The following is a 23,314-nucleotide window of genomic DNA, read 5'->3' as shown; positions in this document are numbered from 1 at the left end:
AAGAGAGATCATATATCGCCTGAAATATCAGAAAACAATTGGGTTAATAAGTCAAACAGATGGAATTTTCATCTTGCCAGTTTTGTTCACAAATTTATCACCGGCACTTCTAAGAACTCTTCTATGTACAAGAAAAACTCAAGAGTAAATTTATTCCCAGAAATAAAATTCATCACCTAAATGTAACAAGCAAAAAATCAGTTACTATGCCCAAATTTAAAACTGCTCTATTTAAAACGTCATTTACATCCAATGCTATTAAACTCTACAACCATGTTCCTAACCACTTTAAAATTCTAAATATTAATAAATTTAAATTTTGTTCTTTTCTGTTTCAAACGAAAATATAACTAAGTATGTTCAGTCTTATCAAAGTCTTCAATTTGAAAAATCATGTTTTATTGCACCAATTATTTGTGTGTTTTTATTTTTAATTTACTGCACGCTCCCTTCCCTTTACCTGTGCAAGAAACTTGAGCATTTAATTCCGGCATTATACTTCTTTTTGTATTTCTATTTTGTTTTTATGCTATTTATTTTTAATAGTTAAATAAGAGTAGGGCTTGACTTCTCCATTATTTTCTACGTATGATTAATTATGTATGTATGTATTTGTTTTTTTGGTTATAAATAAAAAGACTTATTATATGATTAGGAAAGTATATTTATTGATCAAAATTTTTTATATTTTTATGTTAGCTGATATTGCTACTAAAATATGTTAAGATTTTAAAATATTTCACTTTATTTTATTGGTGTCAGTTAATTTTTGTATATTTATTGCTTTATAGTATTAATATCCTTTAATTCATAGTTTGAATTGTAAATCAAATTAACAAAGATTAATTTATTTTATTTATTTGTCTAGATTTAAAAATTGGTTTTCAATGTATTTTAAAAGGAATGATAAAAGCCAAGAGGTTTTAAGTTTTCTACGTACTTCTGGTAAGATGGTTCTTATAGTTTTTGATTTCCTTATAGTTCCTTTATAATATGTGAATAAACCATTCAACGTATTACTAAAAAATCTATTTAAATATCCTAAAAATTTTTATTTTGTCATTGTGATTTTTCTGTTAACTACCTTTAGGAAATCACTTTTACTTGCTATATTTTACAAATATCCAAGAAGAGCGATTAGTATATTTTATTTATGTAACAGGATTTTTAAGTTAACTTAAAGATTTATACAGCAATTTATTTTAACGACTTGTTCTACATGTTTTTAAAACAGCTTTTTTAAGTTACTCAGACCATATAATTTTAAAAATCCATAAATATCTTCAAATCAATTTATTCTGTAAAAACAATGTTGAAACATCGTCGAAATTTCATATACTTCTTCTATCTTTAAAAGGGCCTTAACATGTCCATAGTACTATTAAAACATCTTGCTATGTCTCTGGATATCAAACAGATCCATAACCGTTTGTCACGGCTAATGTTTGGCAGTATATTTCGAAAAGGGCGTCCTTATGCATATTGTGTCCATATAGGCGAGCTTGAGGGAGACATGGAGGATTCTCTCATTTCTCCATAGTTACTCCAATTTATGGGATCGTATTGTACAAACCGAATACACTAATTTTCAGACTGCCTACTGGTAGTTGACGTTTTATTGGCATAAGTAACATCCGGATCTTTTAAATTTTGAACAATACTAGACAAGATTATAATCGCAAGTCGCGACTGCCTTAAATTGGCTGGAAGTAAATTGGATTTAGGGTTTTCTGTTGAGTATGTTTTTAAATGCCAGGATTAATATGAAAGTTTGCTTTTCTCGGCGCCTTAAAATATTTTTAGAGTGGTGTTGCTTCACTGACATCGTTTTTTGTTCGAATTTATGCGTTTTTTTATAATTTAAGAAAGTATTTTATTAATCTTGCATTAATGTTTGCATTAACACTATTGACTATGGTGGGGTTCTATGTGCCGATGTCACTGCCTGGATTATTAAAATTATGAAAATATCTTCTATCTATCTATCTAGATTAGGAAGCTGGTTTTTTAAAAATTATCATTTAGGAAATGTGCCTAAAAGCTATAGTTCACTTTTCTCAATCAAAACGGATTTTTATTTAAAGACATACTGTTAGGAGTTGCACAAAATGGGTCCTTTCTGAGAATAAGATCGAATCAAAGAATGAGTTCTAAACCCTATATATGGGTGTCTAGTTCATCTTACTTTGAAAGGGAGAGCTTACTATAATTTAAATGATATTTTTAAATAAATAACTAGGTAATCCATGTAGTAAAAAGTTAATTTTTCTATTTTAATTGTAAGTTTTATTTTTAATGTTGCCTTTTAAATTGCATATTTATTTTAGTGGCAGAATCTAGTGTGAAGATCTCTCATAAAAATAATAAATTACAGTAGAAGTGTTACTTTTCTTCAATGCAAGTATGTAATATAAACTTAGTGATATCTTATGTTGACGGGTTTTTCACAAAATATCGTAAGCGACAAAAAGTCCATAAATTGCTTTTTTTGGACAAACTATTGCTTACGATAAAATACACATTAGTAGTACTTTCCATGTCTTTAATATTCACTATTAACGGCCTAAAATGAATATTTACTTGATCGTAACCACCAATTATTTCCAGACGCTATTTAAAATGTCACTATTTTTATCGTATGCGCCAACATGTTTCTGACAAAAGATCGTATGCGCCGTAAAATCGCGATGCTTACGATTTTGTTATTGTGGCTTACGATAATTTTTTTACCCCCACTCGTCGCCTAACGGCGATACAATCTTGTAAAGACACGTTTATTTTGTCATTCCACTAGTTTTCAAGGTGCATTACCGTCCGTTTAAATTATTGCTTTTTTAAGTAATGTGTGTATGAAGTGGTATAATGCCTTTAATGTGTACTAAGTATTCTATTGTGATTTTGCCGTGATTACTATTATTGCCTAATGGTAAGTTAGTATTATGTAATTTTTTAGTACCACAAAGCAAGATTACTTTGCACCACTGGGTAATTTTGCACCAAACGGTAAACATGCACCAAATATAATATTTTATACGTTTTTCTAATTCTTACTGAGAAAGGGTTTAAATCAATAAAACAAATTCGAATTAAATGAAACCGGATTTTGTTTTTTTACTACAGGAAAACAATATTTTTTTTATTTCATTATTTATTGTGCAAACTAACCCTTTGGTACGCAATACTTATCAGCAAATTATTATCAGTTTATTTACCCAATTTGCTCTGATAATCCATTTCTATACTTACTTTTGCTGCATTTGAGTACAAGATGTAAATAGTGTCAATTTTAAGGCCATTTTTTCTTAAATTAGAAGATTTTTAACATTTTACGGTGTCTTTGTATCAAAAATTCGCGTTTAAGATTAGTTTGTTTATTTTGTTAGGTTTGTTTTACATTTTTTTTCTATTATAAAAGTTATTTTTTTTATTTGGATGGCCCATTCAACAGGCTACCGTATAGCCATGATGGTTTTAAAAGACGACGCGGCAACTCAAAATAATCCTACAAATCATGCAGAATCACAGAATAATTTTCAAAATGAATATGCTCTTTTAAGTCCAGTACAATGCAATAATAATAGGATTGAAGCAGAAGATCTAGATCCTAGCAGTATGGGTTTTGAACAAGATCAGGCAAATACATCTTTTTTTGATATTGATAATATTCCGATAATAATGGTGGATGATTTTTTTGCAGCAGTTGACATCGCAACGGACAACGACATAGGAAACTACGTTCCACTTAAGCCTGTAAATTTAAATGATCTGGGGGAAACTGCTAATAATGCTTCTTTTATTCGTAATATTGAAAAACCAATCATGCCAAATAAATTGATAGACTATTCATCCAGTTCAGAATCAGAAAACGATGAAAATAAAACTCCTAAAAAATAGACGCGACTCTGATGAATATTCTTTTCATGAAGAAAAATATTCCAATATGAGCTTTTCTGATTCAGAAATATCAGATCGCAGACATGATATCACCCCAGACATTGTAGGAAGCGCAGGCATAAAGAAAACTAAAAAGATATCAAAAAAAATAGTAAAACAAACAAAAAGAGCATTAGGAGCTGGAAAAATGTTCCAAGAAAATCTTTGCAAAAATAAAAGGTGTCAAAATGGATGTGCAGCAAAACTAACGGAACAAGAGCGACATGAGATATTCGAATATTATTGGGGTTTAGGCAGTCATTCCAAACAAAGGGTTTGGCTTCTATCATGCATAAAAGAACGGGAAGTAAAAAGAAGACGAGTAAATGACGCTAACCTTAGTAGATTTACGTTTACACAATAAAATGGAACAAAAAGGAAATTAAGGTTCGCCAACAATTTATTCTAAAAACCCTTTGTATCTCAGAGATGACTTTATGCTATACTAAGGAAAATGTAGCAACGGAATATTTCTCAAAGTCGATCAAAGAGGCAGACACAACCCACCTCATAAAACTTCAATTGAAGACAAAAATGAAGTTCATGACTTTATTAAAAAATTACCCGCAGTTGCATCACATTATTGCAGATTAAGCACAACTAGAAATACTTAGAGATACTACGAAATACTTACCCAGCGAACTAAGAAATGTATCTTATTTATATCGGCTTTTCGCAAAAGAGCCATTACAGTCTCGCAAAGTAAAAACTAATGTATCACTCAGAGTATTCAGGCAAATTTTTAATAATAACTTTAGTATTGGGTTTCACCTTCCCAAAAAGGATAAATGTGTTCTTTGCAAATCTAGAAAAGACAAAGACGACAAATTCAGTGAAGCAGAGGAAGTGAAGTACCAGTTTCATATCAAAGAAAAAGATGAGTGCAAACAAAACTTTTTAGCAGACCAACAGATCGCAAAAGAGGATGATAGTTTTCTGTGTGCAAGTTTCGACCTTCAAAAAGTTTTAAATACACCTCATGGCGATAACATACTATTCACGAAAGTATTCATTTTACAACGAAACGGCTTATGAAAGCGGAACAAGAAAAGCTTATTGCTATTTATGGGGTGAAGTAAATGGAAACCGAGGCACTAACGAAATTTGCACCGTTCTTTATAAATATTTACTGGAAATTGATAATGATCGCAAGAACGTAAAAACAATTGCACTATATTGCGATAGCTGCACTGGAATAAAAATAAGGCCGTGCTTATAATGCTGCATACATTTTTAAAAAAAGCCGCTAACATCCGTCATATTAAAATAACCTTCCTTTTACCTTGACATACTTATATGCCAGTAGATACAGTCCATGCCACAATAGAAAGATTTACTCGCAGGAGAGTTATCTGGGCACCCTTAGAATGACCAACCATAATTCCAAATTCGAGAATTCACCCTGAACCTTTTAAAGTTATAAGCATGAAACGTTCTGATTTTCTGTCATAGAAATCAGTAAGTAAAAATTATTTACAAAGTAATAGTAAATTTATTAATGGAAAAAAATTTCAAATCAGTCAAGTAAAAATCTTATTTATCGTAATCGTATACACACTAAAATTTAAGCATTCTTATTTCGATACCGCCGAAATTTGTGTTTTGCCTATTTTAAGTGGAGTTTCTAAAGGTTTGTTAAAATAATTCATTATTTTTTCTCATTTCATAGGTAGAAGATCAAAAGTGTTCAACAGAAAGAACTGGAACCGGTTTACAAAAATCCATCAGAAAATTCCCTTCCAAAGTTTCAAAACCTAATGGAACAATGCAATAAGCACATTATACCAAAAAAATTTGCGGACGAGTATAAAAAATTTGAAGCCAAGGCCGAAGTTCCAGATATTTTAGCTGAAACAGACGACGAAGAGCAAAACGACGATCTTTAATATTTTTTTTCATACAGTTATTATATTAATACGTTTGTTAATACATGATTTATGTTTAATAAAGAATTTGATATTACCCGTTTTAAAAATTTAAATCCCAAAAAACATTGTAAGCTCCATCATAACTCTATCGTAACTCACAAATTAATAATTGATAATTTAAAAAAGGTATTGACAAAATATTGTAAGCGACAAATATACCCGAAAAATTGTAATATTTAAAAAAAAAAATTTTAAGTTATCTAAATTACTTTAGGAGTTCAGAAAAAAAACAACAAATTTTATTAAAAAATAAAAAAAATTAAAGAAAAAAACATTTCTTATAAAATTCGAGGAAAGTCGCTTACGATGTTTTGTCAAAAACCCATTGATGTTTTGTTGAAGTGTTTGAGGTTGAAGCTAATCCTGTGATTGAAAATAACTTTAATTAACTAAACTACCCATTTTTCAAAATCATATCATATAGTGGTGACTAATTAATTAACTATAAACAGTGTGAATAAATTTAAAAAAAAATGTAATTAGCATTTACGTTTAATATTACCATAAATTTAGTGGATTTGTCTTTAAATATATTTTATTTAAAAGAAGTTAATTTTTTATACAAATATTGCATTGGACAACTAATTAGAAACCAAAGAATTATCAAATAAAAAAACAAAATAAGTACTCTAGGCCCTCAATTAATCAATATTTTTTAGCAAATCAATTATTTTCAAGGACAGCTCTACATCTCCTAAGCATTGACTTCGCAGATGTTGATATCTCGCTAGTGGTATCAACTTCTATGCCTGTTCTGCTTCTTTCGCCAGATCATTAAGGTTTTTAATATTTTTACGTTCTAAACGTTTTTTCAGTTCTCTCCAAAAATTCGCAATGGGATTGAGATCCGGACCCTCGTGTAGGTCAATCGAATACATCAACATGATCAAACCATTTTTTTACAGACTTAGCGGTATGCTTAGGATTATTGTCTTGTTGAAAAACCTAAGATACCAGCAAAGTTTTACCAGCAAAGGTTTCCCATAATATCTTTATTCTTTTCTTGGTCAAGAATATCGTCAATGTTCACTAATGAAGCAACACCACGCTAGGAGAAGCATCCCCATGATTATATTGCCACCTTCATGTTTAATTTCAAAAAGGGGCAAAAATCTACAAAGAGCACAAAACTGGAGACCAATTAGTCTACTCCCAACAATAGGAAAAGTATTCGAAAAAATATTACTAACAAGGTTACATAAAGAATTAGATCAAAAAGAGGTCATACCGGACAAACAATGTGAGTTCGGTAAAGGTCTCTCGACAGAACATCAATTAGCAACAATCCAACAAATACTAATTGATGCTTTTAAAAATTAAGAATCAGCCGCCATGTTAATGCTAGACATCGAAAAAGCTTTCGATAAAGTTTGGCATGACTGTCTGATCCACAAAATGCACAAACTGGGCTTATCTGCCAGATACACCAAAATACTACAAAACTTTTTAAAAAACAGGAAATTCACGGTTAAAATAAATAACGAAACACAAGAATATAGAAATTCAAGAGCAGGGGTACCCCAAGGAGCCCCTCTCTCCCCAGTTCTATACAACGTGTATCAGGCAGATATCCAAAAAAATGCACACTACTCAAAACTAGCGCTCTTCGCAGACGATACCTGCATCTACGCGACGTCAAAACATTGTGAGCAATTGGTCGTAAACTTGCAAACTCACCTTGACAGGTTACTATTATGGACTCAAAAATAGAATCTACAAAACTAAGTCTTTTCACAACGACATAATACCCTGGAAATCAGAAGTTAAATATCTAGGTATTTACTTCGATAAAAAAAAACTTCTCATTTCACGTCAGGCAACAAGTTAAGCAATGTAACGGGATTATAGCATCGCTATATCCCTATATTCAAAAAAAGAGATATGAGCAAGCTCTCATTAAAAAATAAACTACTCATATACAAACAGGTTATTAGACCAAAATTATTATACGAGTCAGCCACCTATTATAAAACAAATAAAACAGCATTAAAAAATTACAAGTATTCTACAAGAAAGCAGTATTGATTAATTGTAATATAGATTAATTGTAAATGCCCCATGGTTTATGAGGAATATAAATATACACAAAGATCTAGAAATAGACACAAATCTACAATTTATCAATAAAAAAATATTATAAATTTAAAACTTGATTAAAAGACCTAAAATATGTAAAAATAAAAAAAATCCTAATAAGACGAAGGACAACGGGACCCTACAAAAACTTGTTCACTTAATACACAAAGCTGAAGTAAGGTAACACCTTAATTCCAAAAAAAAATACCATCCCACACCCCACCTTTTCCTAATAAAAAAAAATCCTTCCTTCCACACCCTCGGCTTTTCAAAGCAAGAATAGCAAAATAAAACACACAAATCAAAAGTTGAGCCAGAACAACCAGTTAGCTTACATTAATAGTTCAGATAACCTTCATGTTTGGCTGTGCTGGTTGTATACTTCGTCCTAAATTGTAGGATTATATTGTTAGAAAGTCTTTTGAAGACTTTTTTTGCGAAGTTTAAGAAAATCTATATTGAAATGAACTTGGTATGATGAGGAAAAGATTACTGGGAAATAGAAATGTATGAAATATAGGACAGGAATTTGCGAAATTTATGAAAAAAATTTGTGTTTTTTGAGAACACGGAAAGGTCACATGAATGTGGATTTACAAGCACGTTTTAGTAATGAGTATTAACTTCAATAGTTTGCAAAGAGTAAAATGCTTAAGACAAAAGTTGCCTGGGTTAACAGTGGCTAACAGCGACGAAAAAAGTGTGACCTTAAAACCGTTTTCGTTCATAAAATTTTCGTTAAATTTAACATTTTTTCTTTCGAAAAATTTTAGGTATCTTTAAAATCAGACATAAGAAATAGAAGTTTTCTTATAAAAAATTACTTAAGAAAACTTAGTCCAATCATCAAAATGATCTTAAACAGTTTTAAGTGGCTGGACTCATGCTTTTACCCTCTTTGTCTCGACACTTCTCTTTTTGACACTTTTTGTTAAAAACTTGTTGTTTTCGTATAAATTACAAAACCTAAAGTTTTCCCCAGTTATATAATTAAATGAGAATTTCTAAGTATGGGTAAGTTTTTCTTATATAATACTTATTTTAAGAATTTATTTATACTAGTATTTATAAATAATAAAACTAATTATAATTATGTTTTCAGGTTTTAGCGCAATTATATAATTTGTAATTATATGCTCTACTCATATCATAATATCTATTTTAAAACCAACTTAAACATATAAAATAAAGTTAAAGCAATCTGATCGTTTATGTATTCGTAAGTAAGTTAATACTCAAGTTTACCTTTGTGAAAGTTCGGGCCCGTTTACAAGTTTGCAGATTATCTTAAGATGATTAAGAAACAGGCCTTTGAACTGCAATTTGCATTACCTCTCTCTTGCCGCTGCCCAAAGTGAACATTAGTATGCATGCATTGCTTCCGCCCATTCAAACAACCCTTATTTCCCGCAAATCCGGACTCGCATCGTACAATTTAATTACGCCCCTGTAAACTCGAACCCGGTTGACCAGTGGATATTATAGAGGGAAACTATTTGAGACTTAGCATCTTAGGACTGTTTGAGCAACTTGCGTTTAACGTTTAAACTTGCAAGGGTAGCCCGAGCGGGGGCCTCCTTATAATTTCAAATATGGAAGGCCGCGCTGAAATTCCTAATTGCTTCGGTCTAGAATTATACCTATTCGGGAATTAAGGTACGCCGAATTAATTTATATCTTTCTATAATGGAGGGTAAAAGCTGTATGTTAGGGTTACATGTTCGTAAAATTGGTAAATAGTCTTATAGATTAATTACACCCCTTGTATTTATTAATTATTTTTGTACCCAAAATTAAAATGGTGGAAAAAAATAGTGTAACAATAAATTTTACAAATTTAAGGCCTCAGCCCTTACAAATTTAAAGGCTTATTTAGAGTGAATCATGCCTCTAAGTTTTAAGGTAATAAATCACCTTCTAAGCTTTTTTTCAGCTACATCGCTTACGAGGCTTCCGACTTTTTGGTGTGTGTAAATAATTATTTACCTTGTGGGTAACAGTGCATTAAGGCACTTTGATATCCTAACACTCTCAGTGGCGTTCTTTTACAAAAAAAATATTTAGTAATAAATAAATTTTATATTATAAATTTTATATACACCATATAGTTAAACCGTACATTTACAGAATATCACATACAGGATGTCAATTTAAAAAGTTACCACCCTCTATATTTCCGCCCCTGTATAAAATAAAAAAAATTTCAAAAACGTCAAATTTATTTTTGAGGACACATTTTTTGGTTAGTTTTCAATCAAATTACAGCAGCCCCCTGCCCAAGCAGCGTCATAGGTACGTAATTTTTCTGTCATATTTATGTCCATACGTCCATTGTTATAAAAATAACGTATTTAGTACGTACTTTTGGATACGTAGTTCGTACGTGCATTACTTACGTCTCGCGGACGTACGCATACATATAAATACTTAAAAAATGTTTTAGCTCCCATGGAGTAAACAAGAATAAAAAAAAATATAAATTACTATACACAAAACTAGGTATCCTATGCCAGGAAATAATTTTTCTTCAAATATATGTATTTGTAAATACTTCCAATTTCTATTTTTAATATTTATAAATTCAGTATGGTAAACGGAAAAAAACTATTTGCATGCTTCTTTGCTTTGATAAAAAAAGGTAACGAATTCGGTATAAATGAGACAACAACTGTCAAATCGATATTCCCTCTTTCCAAAGGACTAATATACCCTATAATTTTAGTTAGTTTATATGTTGATCTGGTCGAGAAGTAATTAGGTACAGAATTTTCAAAGCATCTAAAAACTATAGATAATGGAGTATTTTTATTTTGTCATAATAATATATCAAAATGATCAAGATCGGCCGCAAAAGTAACCCAGTGTTTTTGTTGCCCCCACTGACTGTCAAATAAGTAATTGGTAACATGAGGGAGTTGACACTGTTGACCGTGTTTAGGACAGGTGACCACGAACTTAATAAACATACATGGACTGCCAATTTAATGAAAATTAAATGACCACTACTAGGGGGCCGCCGGTATGCGTGATTGTATCCTTTCGATGTTGGTCACTCTGACAAATTTTAGTTGTGCCAATTGTAGGGAAACAAAACAATTAAAGTTTTTCAGAGGTTATGTTTGCAAAAATACAAAATAAAAAGTTACATATAGGTAAGATATTGAGATAGTTGCGTTAGATCTGTGATTTTTCTTGTACTTCTTTAAGAATTCGTTAAAATTTATGAAAGAAAGTAATCCTTACCTAAAATCAGACAAAGTTTCAATCAACTTGAAATAGATGCATGCACTTTAAAATATTTGTTTTATTATTCTGATAATCTTGAATCTTATAAATCTAAACTTAAACTTGAATCTTATAAATCCTAATACCATCAAAATGGTGATCTTCATTTTAATTTCTGCTTGTATTTACATAATAAATTCAGTTAAAAACGCTTTTATTTTCTTTCTATTTTTAGTATGACGAGTCTTACTTTCCTTCCATGTACAATGTTTCCACATTAATAGGTACAACCATCTATAAAAATAAAAATATAGATGATTTTATGAGGGTTTGTAATTAGCAAAGGTTTATATAGTAAAAATATATTATTCTATCATAAACAACACAAACAATTCACAATATTTCGGTTTTGAGAAACAGTGAACCAAATACCTTTAAATAAAGATAGTGATACCATTATTTACTTATTAAATAAGGAGGAAGATACATCGCCTGACGATATACCCAAGTGTCGAACGAATGCCCTTCTTTTAGTCGGCTTGGCAGTATTGGCGTCATGGCGTGGGTTGTCCCTTTGTAACAAAAGTTTACACCTGTGAATTTAGGATTTATTAAAATTCCGCTTATAATAGCATTTTTTAAATACATTTGAATTTAGTTTTACTGTTTACTCAGTGATTAGAAGGATCTACTACGATCTAGCCCAATTCATGGTAAGAGCATACATAGTTTAAAGCATTCATTTAAGTAATAATGAATTATTTAATTAAAAACTTGCTTATTTTATAATTTAATTTTTAAGGTGCAGCACTACAAGCAGAGATTGAAAACACAAAGAAATTTGAAGATTGTATTTCACAATAGTTGCGAAGAACAAATGTTTTTTTTGTATTTTCTTAAACGTTTATTTTTTGTTTGGTTTTTAAACATATAAATGTTTTATATTTTTATATATTCTTTTATAATCAATATATGTTCATTTTTTATAAATGAGTCTTTTTTTTCCAAATACATTTTATCACACAAAAAAAGGATTCGTGTACACATCCTAGATATGTCATGCTATGTCCAATACATGACGTAAAATCCTGCAAAAAGTGGACGTCCTATATACGTTCATAGTACGTAATACGTCTTTTGGGGTACTGTGTACGTACATTATGTCATGGAGTATGTAGGTACAAAAACGCCTTCTGTGCGGTTTGGGTGGCGAGGGCGGACATAAGCTCTAAAAAGGGAAGGGGGGCTCCAGTGATACGTCATTTTAAAGGTCTTTTAAATGCGTTTTCAAAAATAGCACATAGTCAATCTCTTGATTGAGAAGTTTGTGAAATATCAAGCAAACATGATAGATTGCCTCAACTAGTACTTGCGTGGTAATCACTTTAGTAACGCTTGACAAATTAGTTAGAAAGCTATCAAAAAAACTCAAAAAAGTCAAGCGTTGTATGCTCTTTATTTTTTATAAAATGGTGTTTAATCTTGAGCAAAAAACGGAAATTATCAACACCACCGAAATCTTTATTTCGGTGGTGTTGAAATTATTCTTATTTACAGGGAAACTCAAGGATATGCAAGAAGAACGGCAGCATTGTTTAACGAAAGATACCCTAATAGTCAATCAAATAATATTTTTTTTTATTAATTGCTAAATTTATGGAGACTGGACAAGAAAAGCAGTTAAGTTACTTTTCATCCGTATAAAATCCATATTCTTTAACAGCTTTTTGATGACGATTTTAATAAAAGAATTAAGTCTTGTCAAATAATAACTAATTTTGTAGATGAAAACCGAAATATTTTACAGAATATTTGCTTTACTGCTGAGTGTTAATTTTTTTAACATGGAAAAATCAACAAACGAAATTGTCGTTACAGTAGTAATGAAAATCCGCAAAATTTTAAAGAAGGTCATACGCAGTATCCAGAGAAGATAAATGTTTGGGCTGGTATTCTTGGAAATTCTATTATAGGACCTTATTTATTGAAGAAAATGTAACGGTTGAACTCTACCCTAATCTGCTAAAAGACAAAATAGACCCGTTAATAACATCTTACTTAGAAAATCAAACTGATGCAACGGGTAATAAGATTTTGCAAGAAAATGTAATACTCTTCCAACAAGATGGAGCTCCACCACACTATTTTCTTCCAGTTAGATTTCCTGACAGATGGATCGGTCGACGGGGAGTCAAGATGGTCACCACGATCACCCGACTTATTACCTTTAGATTTTTTATGGGGTGCATTTAAAATAAATTGTTTTTATAACACAACCTAGTAATTTCAAAGATTTGAAAAGAAGAATCACAGTTGCGTATAGAGAAATCTAGGCAGAAGTTTTTAACATGTTAAAAAGAAGTTTGAGAGCAGACTTTATTATTGTTTGGAAAACAATGGACATTTTGAACATTTTATAAATAGGGTTGCCTTTTATTACTTTATTATGTTTTATGTTCTATTTCCTTACAATAGTTATTACTTAAAAAAATGAATACCTTTTCGATTATAATTTGTTTCTTATAAAGTATTAATAAAAAAAAAGTATGTGGTATCCTTAAAAACGCAATCAAAAGACTTTTAAATTGAGGTATCACTCGATCCTCTTTCTATTAAGGATTTTAGAGGTTATGTCCACCCCCGCCAGAGGGCTGTCCCCTTAAAAAGAAATTTCACGTTTTTTGGAAATTTTTAAATTTTATACAGGGGCAGAAATATAGAGGGTGGTACCTTGTTAAATTGACACCTTGTATATTTTTGTCAGGCTTTTATATTTATCAGCATTTCATTGAAACATTCACATTTTTTGTTAGCCAAATTTAATAATGTGTTGCTCATATAAACAAATACATTCTGCATTTTGCCTACATATGCTTCACTTAGGATGGTCTAGCGAAACCTGAAGTATATGATCTCATCAAACCTGTTGAGATTTATCCAGCTATTAGAGGGTTTAAAAGCTATTCCTACTCTTGTACGCATCGTACTCCATAAGTGAAAAATCATAAGTGCGAGTCATGTCAGAAGAGTGATACTGGAGTTTTTTGTAATGTAACCGCTACAGTAGGGGACTCGATCTTATCTTTTTGGTATTCTATTACTTGATCCAGTGTTTCAAGGTACGATATAGGAAATGACTCCAAAAAATCGTTATTGTATCTTTCAGCATCTAATTAGCTTTGGACACATACTGCATAAGAAGTTCGAGCTGACCTTCACCCCTCTGGTAAGGGCTATTTCTCATTTAACAACAATTAAATTTTTTTTTCTGTAACAGTCTTGTTAAATTTGTGTTTTATTGTGTTTAAATTACCATTTTCCTTTATGTGGTAATTTATGATGATATTTATAAATGTTAAAAAGAATTTTATTAAAAATATAATTTTTGTATTATTACGTATTAAAAAGGAACTAAGTTTATACAAATGTTTGTGATCTTGTTTCTTTCATCTCTATGAACAATTCTTTATTTTAATTTTTTTTTAATTAATTCGGCATATCTACAGCATTCTTCAAGGTATTTACTTATGTATGGTAAGCAAACAGGCCCTATAAAATGGTCAATGACGTCGTTTAACTTTAAGATCTTTCGTCATAATCATGTGTATAAAGTAACATGTAAACTTGCGTTGTTATGTTATTGTACGCTGGTTAAAATATTCACAATAATTGGACCAACGATATTTCTATACCGTTAAGCGATAGCTATGGTACTGTTTACTTGCCTTCAAATACAAAATTATCGTCGACCGACCCCGAGTCATACTCACATATAACTGCTATATGATGAAATATAAGCCTTAGGTGGATGAAGAAAAATGTCAAAACATATTCACTCACATACTGCAGTATTTATTTGTGTAATGTACATAAATATTTGATGATGTTTTTGCGTGTGTGTCCAGGTTACCTAGTAGTATTTTAGGGCATATAAATATTTAAGTCGTGCATAGAAATTCATATTTGTATGCATGACATCATTGTGGACATAATTGTCCAATGCTTCAGCAACATTCTCTTCATTCTCAATACATTTTCATCAAAGTTTTGAAAAACGGAACAAAAACAAAACTTTTTCTTGACTTTTTGGAATTATTTAAAGTACTTTAGAAATAACGGATAAGACATGAATTATCTTAAACTTTTTAATATTTTATTTTCTATTTGTATACTTGGATGACCTAGACGTAAATGATCTTTAACTTGCCCGGTTTTCCTTAATCTTCTTTTGATTTTTCTGTCTGTAATTGTCATATTCATCGTTCGACTAATTTGGTATTAAAGAAATTACAAATTTTCCTTTTATTTAAGTCGTTGTTTTTTTCTCCATTTTCGCTAAAAATTAAAATTTTTGATTTTGTACACATTTAAATAAATTAAGTTGATTTAAATGATTCATGCTCATCTTATGTGTACATTTTTATTTTTATACCTGGAATACATTAATAATATAATTAAGATTAAATTAATGTAGAAACATGTTTAGGAAAACGAATTATTTATTCAAATCCACGTTTTGTATATGTATAATTCTTTTAGGAAAAAAATACATGTTATATCTTTGATGTTTTTTAAACCAATACCTGATTTCTCACTAAATTTGCCACTCACTATTTATTATTCTCCATATTTTTTTATTCACTCTATATGCAGATATTCAATTACATCTAGATAGATCCTAGTAGCTTTTTTATAATGCAAATTCTTTAATTTATTACTTAAAGCAATCAATAAATTCAATAAAAACTGTGATCTTGTTTTTATATACTCAGAGCCATCTACGCCCCTGGGAGTTTGGACATCGTGTAAATGGAAGACCTGGACCGAGCGGGCAGTGATGGAGCGATTGCCGCGCTTGCGACGAGTTCGGCTTACTTTTGGGGACTTAACCTTTAAATAAATGTTTTAATTAGGACAGGATGTTGGGCATTAAAAACCCACTGAAAAATATGGGTTCGAAACTCGGGTACAGCAGGTTAGCAATTTGTGATACGTCAATTAATCAAGGCGATACGAGGCATTGCTTTGACTAAAAGGTGCGCCATTTGGGGTGTAAAATAAATTTGAATTACTTAAAAGTTTCATAAGCTCTTAATATTTCTTACTTCACCAGTTTCATAACTATTTCTAAAACCCACACTTAGGGTTTGTACGTCGGTGTTTATTTGCGGTAAAAAGTTTGACTTATAAGACCATCTTTAGAGCCGCTTGCAAAAAGTTAAAAAAGACAAAAGATAAGAATTTAATTAAATATAACAGTGTAAGTTTTGAGTTTTTAAATAATTAATGGTAAATAATTAACTCACGTTTATGATGCTGTTATGTAATTAAGTTACTTAGTGCATATAGGTTATACTAAGATATTAATATACCATAGCATTATCCTTCCCATTGTGACATGTGACGAACTCCATAATTCAGCTTATTCTGGTCAGATAAGTGACAGCGAGTCTGAAATGTCCTAAAAATAACAAATCTAATTTTTTAGTGATCAAATCAGGAATCCCTCAAGGCAGTATAGTTCGTCCCATTCTATACACTGTTTATTATTTGTTCGTCGTCCGTGAACCTCTTCTAGATTTACAGACGATGAGAGGTGTGATCATCTAGTAAGTCCATCAATCGTTTGTCTGTTGATTTTTCATTTGGTCTACCCATAGGACTCTTGGTCTTCGTCCAATTACTTTTCCTGTTATGCTTAGCTATCCAAAATATTTTAAATACTGATGGTTGACATAAGTGGCTCGCAGCTGTCCCAGAATTGATTCATCTGAGAATCGTGCGGTGTGCTATCCATGAAATTAGGCAACATACTTTTATAGCATCATATCTTTAGAGCATCAATTCTGCGACGGTCTTGCCATTTTCATTGTCTACGTCTTTTCTGCATAAGTCACTATGAATAGAATAAAAGATCCAATAAGCCTGAGTTTGGTGTTAATTATGATGGTAGGATCCAGATAAAAGAGAGTTTCGCTGTTGACTTTTGTATTATGGTGATACGCCTATGGATTTGAGTCTCGGAATCTGCGGTCTTGAAGACAACAGATCCAAGATATTCAAAATAATTCGCCAATTGATTACGGCCGACATTTGGAATATCAGATCTGTTCTTATTAGCACGGTCACCAATCATTACTTAAGTCTTTGAATTATTGATTTGCGGTCCATATCGCCTGCTGTGTTCATCTAGTTCATTATTAACTATAATAATGCATGCTCGTCTTTTGGTATTATTAGGGTACCATCCGCGTACCGTAGATTGTTAATTTTTCTGCCGCCAACAGCGATGCCCCCTTCCACTCTTGAAGAATCTCCCTAATAATGTATTCACTATATTAGAGAGATATATTAGAGACACATATATTGAAAAGAAGGGGAGATAAAATGCAGCCTTGTATACTGCAGCCAGCAGCACACAGGAAGGTGACAAGAAGAGAGTATTATTTACTCGTCTTATTGCCCTGTTCGACCTGTATAATACATTTATTAGGTGTATCAAATGTTTCGGTGTCTCATCTTGGCAAGAATGTTCCAGAGATTCGACAATTTTACCTCGTCAAAATTCTTCCTGTAGTCCACGAAACACATGAGTATTTTAATACTAAACTCTCTGGTTTTTTTCAATGATCTGCCGAATGTTCAAGATTTGTTCGCAAGTTCTTTTCCCTGGAGCGATGTAATAAAATAATAATAAAGTAAAAAAACTTATATAAAGGTAAGAAAATAAAATGGCACAATTGTTCTGACCACCTTCCAGTCTTTCTAACATATGCTGTATATGATGGATATCCCCAATTCACCTGTTTTTTAGTACTTCAGCGGTATCACATCATTGTGCTTTTTGATTTCGTAGTTTTTCAACTGCTTATGTAACCTGTTTAGCTTTTTTAACTGCTGCTACATCCTTCCTACATTGTTCCCTACGTTGCTTCAAAAGTTTCTTGCTTAGGTCTCCGAGGTCGGATCGCAACCGCCGGTGCAGATCATTGGAAGAGCTGTGTGCAATAGATCCGCCACACACTAGCAATCCCTTTTGCATCCATTCATTGCTCTCTTTGTCCCTGATGTTTGTGTCCTGGGTTTGAGCTCACATACAGGTATTTTACCTTATTGTATAGCTCAGTGGAACTGTTTTCTATTGGATATCTCTATAATTCTACGCATATTCTGACTATATGTTTATTTTTGTCTCTTCTGCAGCAAGATTTTATTTTATTAGTCATCATTATTTTAACACTACAAAATAAATTGCTCTTTTTACTTAGATATATGCCCATGATACCTAAATTTAGTGTAGTGTAATTTGCCATTTGCCAATTAAATATGTGTTGCCAGTGTATGCCACACTAAAATGACAAAAATCAATACTTGTTTAAATTTTATTTAAAATGATTTTTCGCTTTTCAAATATAAGCTGCGCATCACCATACAATGAAATTTTAGACATTTTGCTGGACCACTTATTTTGGATTCGTTACCAAAAAATTATTTTGATTAAAATTTTATTAAAAAGTATTTTCTAATCGATAAAAAAGTATTTTTTTCTATAGCGGAGAGAAATTATTAAATTGTATTTTATAAAAAATCAAAGTACAAACATAACAGCAACTTTATGTAATAAGAGATATATAAATAGGATATTCTGGTAGCAAATTCTGGAAAGCTGGTTAAGTGGCAAATAGAAAGCAAGACATCGGAATACTAAAAATTTGCTAGAATATTAGGCAGTTAAAGTAGCTGTTTTGAATCAAGTCATGATCCAAGTTTTTATTATTTGCTTCTTAGAAACATGTTTATTTTTTCTGAGGCTGTCAAAATTGTCTTTATTGATATGGCACCAATCCAAAAATGTACCATGAGATTCATACAAAATATACTTATAAATGAAACGTTTGGTCTAGTATTTTTGGTGACTTCATAATTAAACCAACCTTCTTTGGGAAATTCAAGTAGAGAAACTAGACTTGTTGGAGAATACCGTAAATCCAGCGCTTCTTCAAATTAAGTAAAACGACCAAGATTACGACATTACCATGCAGAAAATTTAGCATTCGATTTTTTAATTTTCACATTCAAAGTTGGAAATATTGCTGGACTCTTTTCTTGTCTGAATTTCTAGCATATGTATTTGTAAATAAAACCTATTACATCGTATGTATGCATGTAAGGCACAACAAAATTTAATACTGATCAGAGTTCTAAATCATCTGTTTTGTTTAAAATTTTCATTAAAATTTCAACAGAACCACCAAACTACTACTGAATTTGGGCATAATAAAGCGCGTTATAAACAAAATTGTTTTATCCCATACGGCTATTAAAAAGGAGTGTGAGAAAAGATCATTTTGTGTTTGATTTCTGGAAAAAGTTGAGTAACGAATAATTTAACGAATACGTTTAAAATTATTTTACTTCATATATGGGGAAAATGATTCGTGAGCCATATTAGCGCTTACTCCATACACAGTGGCTTTATCCCAAGAGCTTCAAAATTTATTTAATTATGATATATATAAGTATTAATTGTAAGTCTGTTATCTTGAATAACCCCGAAGTCTCTAACAACCATACCCTCTGAATCACAGTTAGAAGGTGTAGTAGCATTTACTTAAGAAGTAGACATCTTATTATACTTTTAGATGTTAAGTGAAATTCTTTTGTGAATTATTCCATTTTCGTAAAGTTACAAAGTAATACCCCTTAATCCAAGTAGTCATTTCGCATAAATTTTTGAGAAAACATATTTCTATGTATTGTTTTTTTTTCAGGAAAAGGTAACCCCAGAATAAAAAAGCAGGTCAAATATTTTTTCCTACGATTTTTTGTGATTTGTGTCGCAGATATATTTTGTTAAGAATTGGTTGGGAAAGACAAATTTATTGAATCATTTTAAAATATTTAAGTTACTTGAAAATGAATGTATCTTAAATAAACATGGAAACAAATATGCAGAAGATAGACTGATTAGAGTAAAATAAAAAAATTACTATAATTCTAAAAAATAATGCAATGTAAAAATAAGATTAATAAAAAAAAACTTATATTACAATAAGTTATGTTTTCTGTCACGTTAATAACGTTTTAAAAAACTTTTATTTTGACAAGCCGCGATACAGTGTACTCTAAGCAAGAACGAAGATTACCTTAACTTAATATTACAAGTGATTATATAGACTAAATAATGCAAATAAAGCATGAAATACAATATAACTGAGTAAGCATATACATAAGCAAATATTATATATAGGGTGGCATAATTGTGTACATAACTAATATAAGTAATTGTAAACAGTGGACCAAATTCACACTTAAAATCTCATGTAGACCACAAGTAAATCTACCTTTACATGAATTTTAATCATGACGAATACCGAACACCTGCAGGGAAACCTCGATATAATTTGTTTTACTTCGGACAATTAGCTCTTAACAATACACTTTGTTAAAAATAGGTTAGCAGAACTGTGACGAGAGTATATTTAGTAACGATTTTCAGTTATGTCGCTTCTAGTATTTGTGAAATTTTTTGCAAATTCATATTATTTATTTTTACGGACTTTACATTCGTGATAGGATGGCTGCAAGTGCAAACATGTAATTGATGTTTAGTATTAATTAATTCACTTTACGTCACTGCACTAAAAGGACAAGTTAAGTGATTTTGTTTTTATAATTATTTTTTTATAATATTTTATAAATAGAATAATTAATAATTAAATTATTTTAATAATAATAGCCTAATTTGTTTTATAAACTAGCGTTTTTCAGAATAATGCATACAATTATTAAGTAATGTTATCTTTATCATCTCTCACTGTCAATTAAAAAGTAATGTAAAACTTAACATTTTTCTTTTAAAGAAATTTGGAAACTTATATAAATAAATAAATAAATTTAAATATATTAAATCCATAAGTTAGAATTGAAATATTGAATAGGCACATGTTAATGATTTCGCATATTTGAATATGTCTATAAAAATATCAGTACAAATATGCCCCGCTCTAAAAACATAAAGGCAATAAATTACATTATTCAAGACAGTAGTAAGCGTCCTAAAAAATTTTACTCCGGGGAATGTATATGCGCAATTGTTTCAATTTCGTCCTTTATATAAAGGAATCAGCTTTGTATAAAGGGTAATTTCAAAGTTAAGTCATTTATGTTAACACCAATAAAGAACTCGTCAAAATAATTTTATATTCCAAACATCACTTATATAAAAGTTGCAGAATAAGAGAGTTACTTCACATTATTAAAAACTATTAAAAAGTAATCTGTATTAAGCTACTCACCGTTTTTAAATGGTTACTATTTATACAAAAATTGTTCAAAATGTCCTTATTGGCCCAATAAGACACTATCTTGCTCGGCGAATTCACGACTCTTTACAAGATTCGAAATAATATCCTGGTGTCCACGAATAAAATCATAAGACTTAATAATTTTTATAATTAATAATGCTTAATTTTCAAAAAAAAATACAATTTGTGGCGAACTTTAGATAAAAATAAAAAATACAGAACATATAAAATTATAATAAAAAATACACAAAGAGAGAAAAGAAATTTTACAATACTTTATACAATTTAAGAAAATAGTATAGGGTCAAAATATAAATAAAATAGTAAAAAAGAAAAATCAATATATACTTAAATGCATATCAGGCGAAAAGGTAAACAAAGCAAAAGTATATAGGAACAAAAACGCGTATAATAAAAAATTTTAAAAATTATTTTTATTTTTTGTTTCAGTTAAAAAGTGTGTGGGAGATTTAAATTTAAGTTTTAATAAAAAATTCGTTCACTGCATACAAGACTCTCTCCAGTAAGTATGATTTTAATGCTATGCAAAATGAGGGAAGGAAGGTGTGGCCTTAAATTTAAAAAAAAATAATTTAGCAGATATAGTAGATACATAAATAGCAGGTGATTGTGAATTTTTTTCGCATTATACAGAATTGAATTTTTGACTAGCTCTGAGCGAGGAGTTGGGAGATAAAGGTAATGGTCTGTGTTCCTAAGTGGCCCTTCTGAAGTAGCGGTAACGTGCTTACGTATTAAACAGACGGATTCAAATATGAGTAAGGAAGAAAGTGTTAAAATTTGGATTTTTTTAAAGAAATCCTGGCAGTGAATCCTACTGTTTAGCCCAAGTGACTAATGAACAGCTCTTTTTTGACACTTAAAAATATGCTCAAATTGAGAACACAACAGGTACCCCAGCAAAACGGAGATGTGACTCAAAAAGGGCATAAAACACTGTTCTAGAATTGGATAAATTAGGCTTTCTAGAAACTGATTTTAGCGTAAAACAGGTAGAGCTTAATTTTTTTAATAAAGCATCAATATGCAAGTCGCATTTTAAGGAGTTATCCACAAGCCCCAAGAATTTTATTGAATCAACGACGTCAGTAGTGGTCTTATTCAGTATGAAAGACTGCAAAGTACTTTTATATGGTAAAGCCTTAGAAAGACACAGGAGATTAGAATCGTACCAAGACTTTATGGTGCAATCTTAGAACATTGAATACACTAGATAAACATTGGCTGCTTTGGATTAAGCGCAACATCTACACAGAGGGCAGAGACATGTTGCCTTCGTATTTCATGTTGCCAGTGATTACTCAATTTTAACCGAAGAAAATAAAGTGATGTAATAAATTATTATAATTAGCAGAAACTGAGTTCCATTCTTTATTATAAAGCAAAAGAAAGAGAAAAACTCGTTTAATAATCAAAACTATTTTGTACTATATTTACACTAAACACTAATAATAATTAATATTTTTAATTTGGATTCTTTAAGTTACCAAATTTCCACACACAGGGGCAACGCTGTAGATTTTGCCCAGAAATATTCTTGCGATAAAGGTATTTGGCAACTGCGCTCGTTGTTTACTTTCGGATGGTGCACCGTTCGTACAGTATTAGTATTAAAGGGTTTTTTGAGTGGTTTCACTGCGTTTTTTTAATTAACATTAATACTAAAAACTGCTGAAAAATGAGACAGAAGTCTGAAGTATGTCACATACAGTATGTGTAAGCCAAATGGAATAATTTAGCTAATAAATAGATGGGAGCGTTGGGAAAAACACTCGAACAAGTCGATTGGTTTTTATAGTTGCGCATTTTTTTTCATCAAAATTT

The sequence above is a fragment of the Anthonomus grandis genome, chromosome 12 (genome assembly GCF_022605725.1).
Source record: "Anthonomus grandis grandis chromosome 12, icAntGran1.3, whole genome shotgun sequence".
NCBI classification, from domain to species: Eukaryota; Metazoa; Arthropoda; class Insecta; order Coleoptera; family Curculionidae; genus Anthonomus; species Anthonomus grandis.
Note: the sequence above shows the minus strand (reverse complement) of the source record.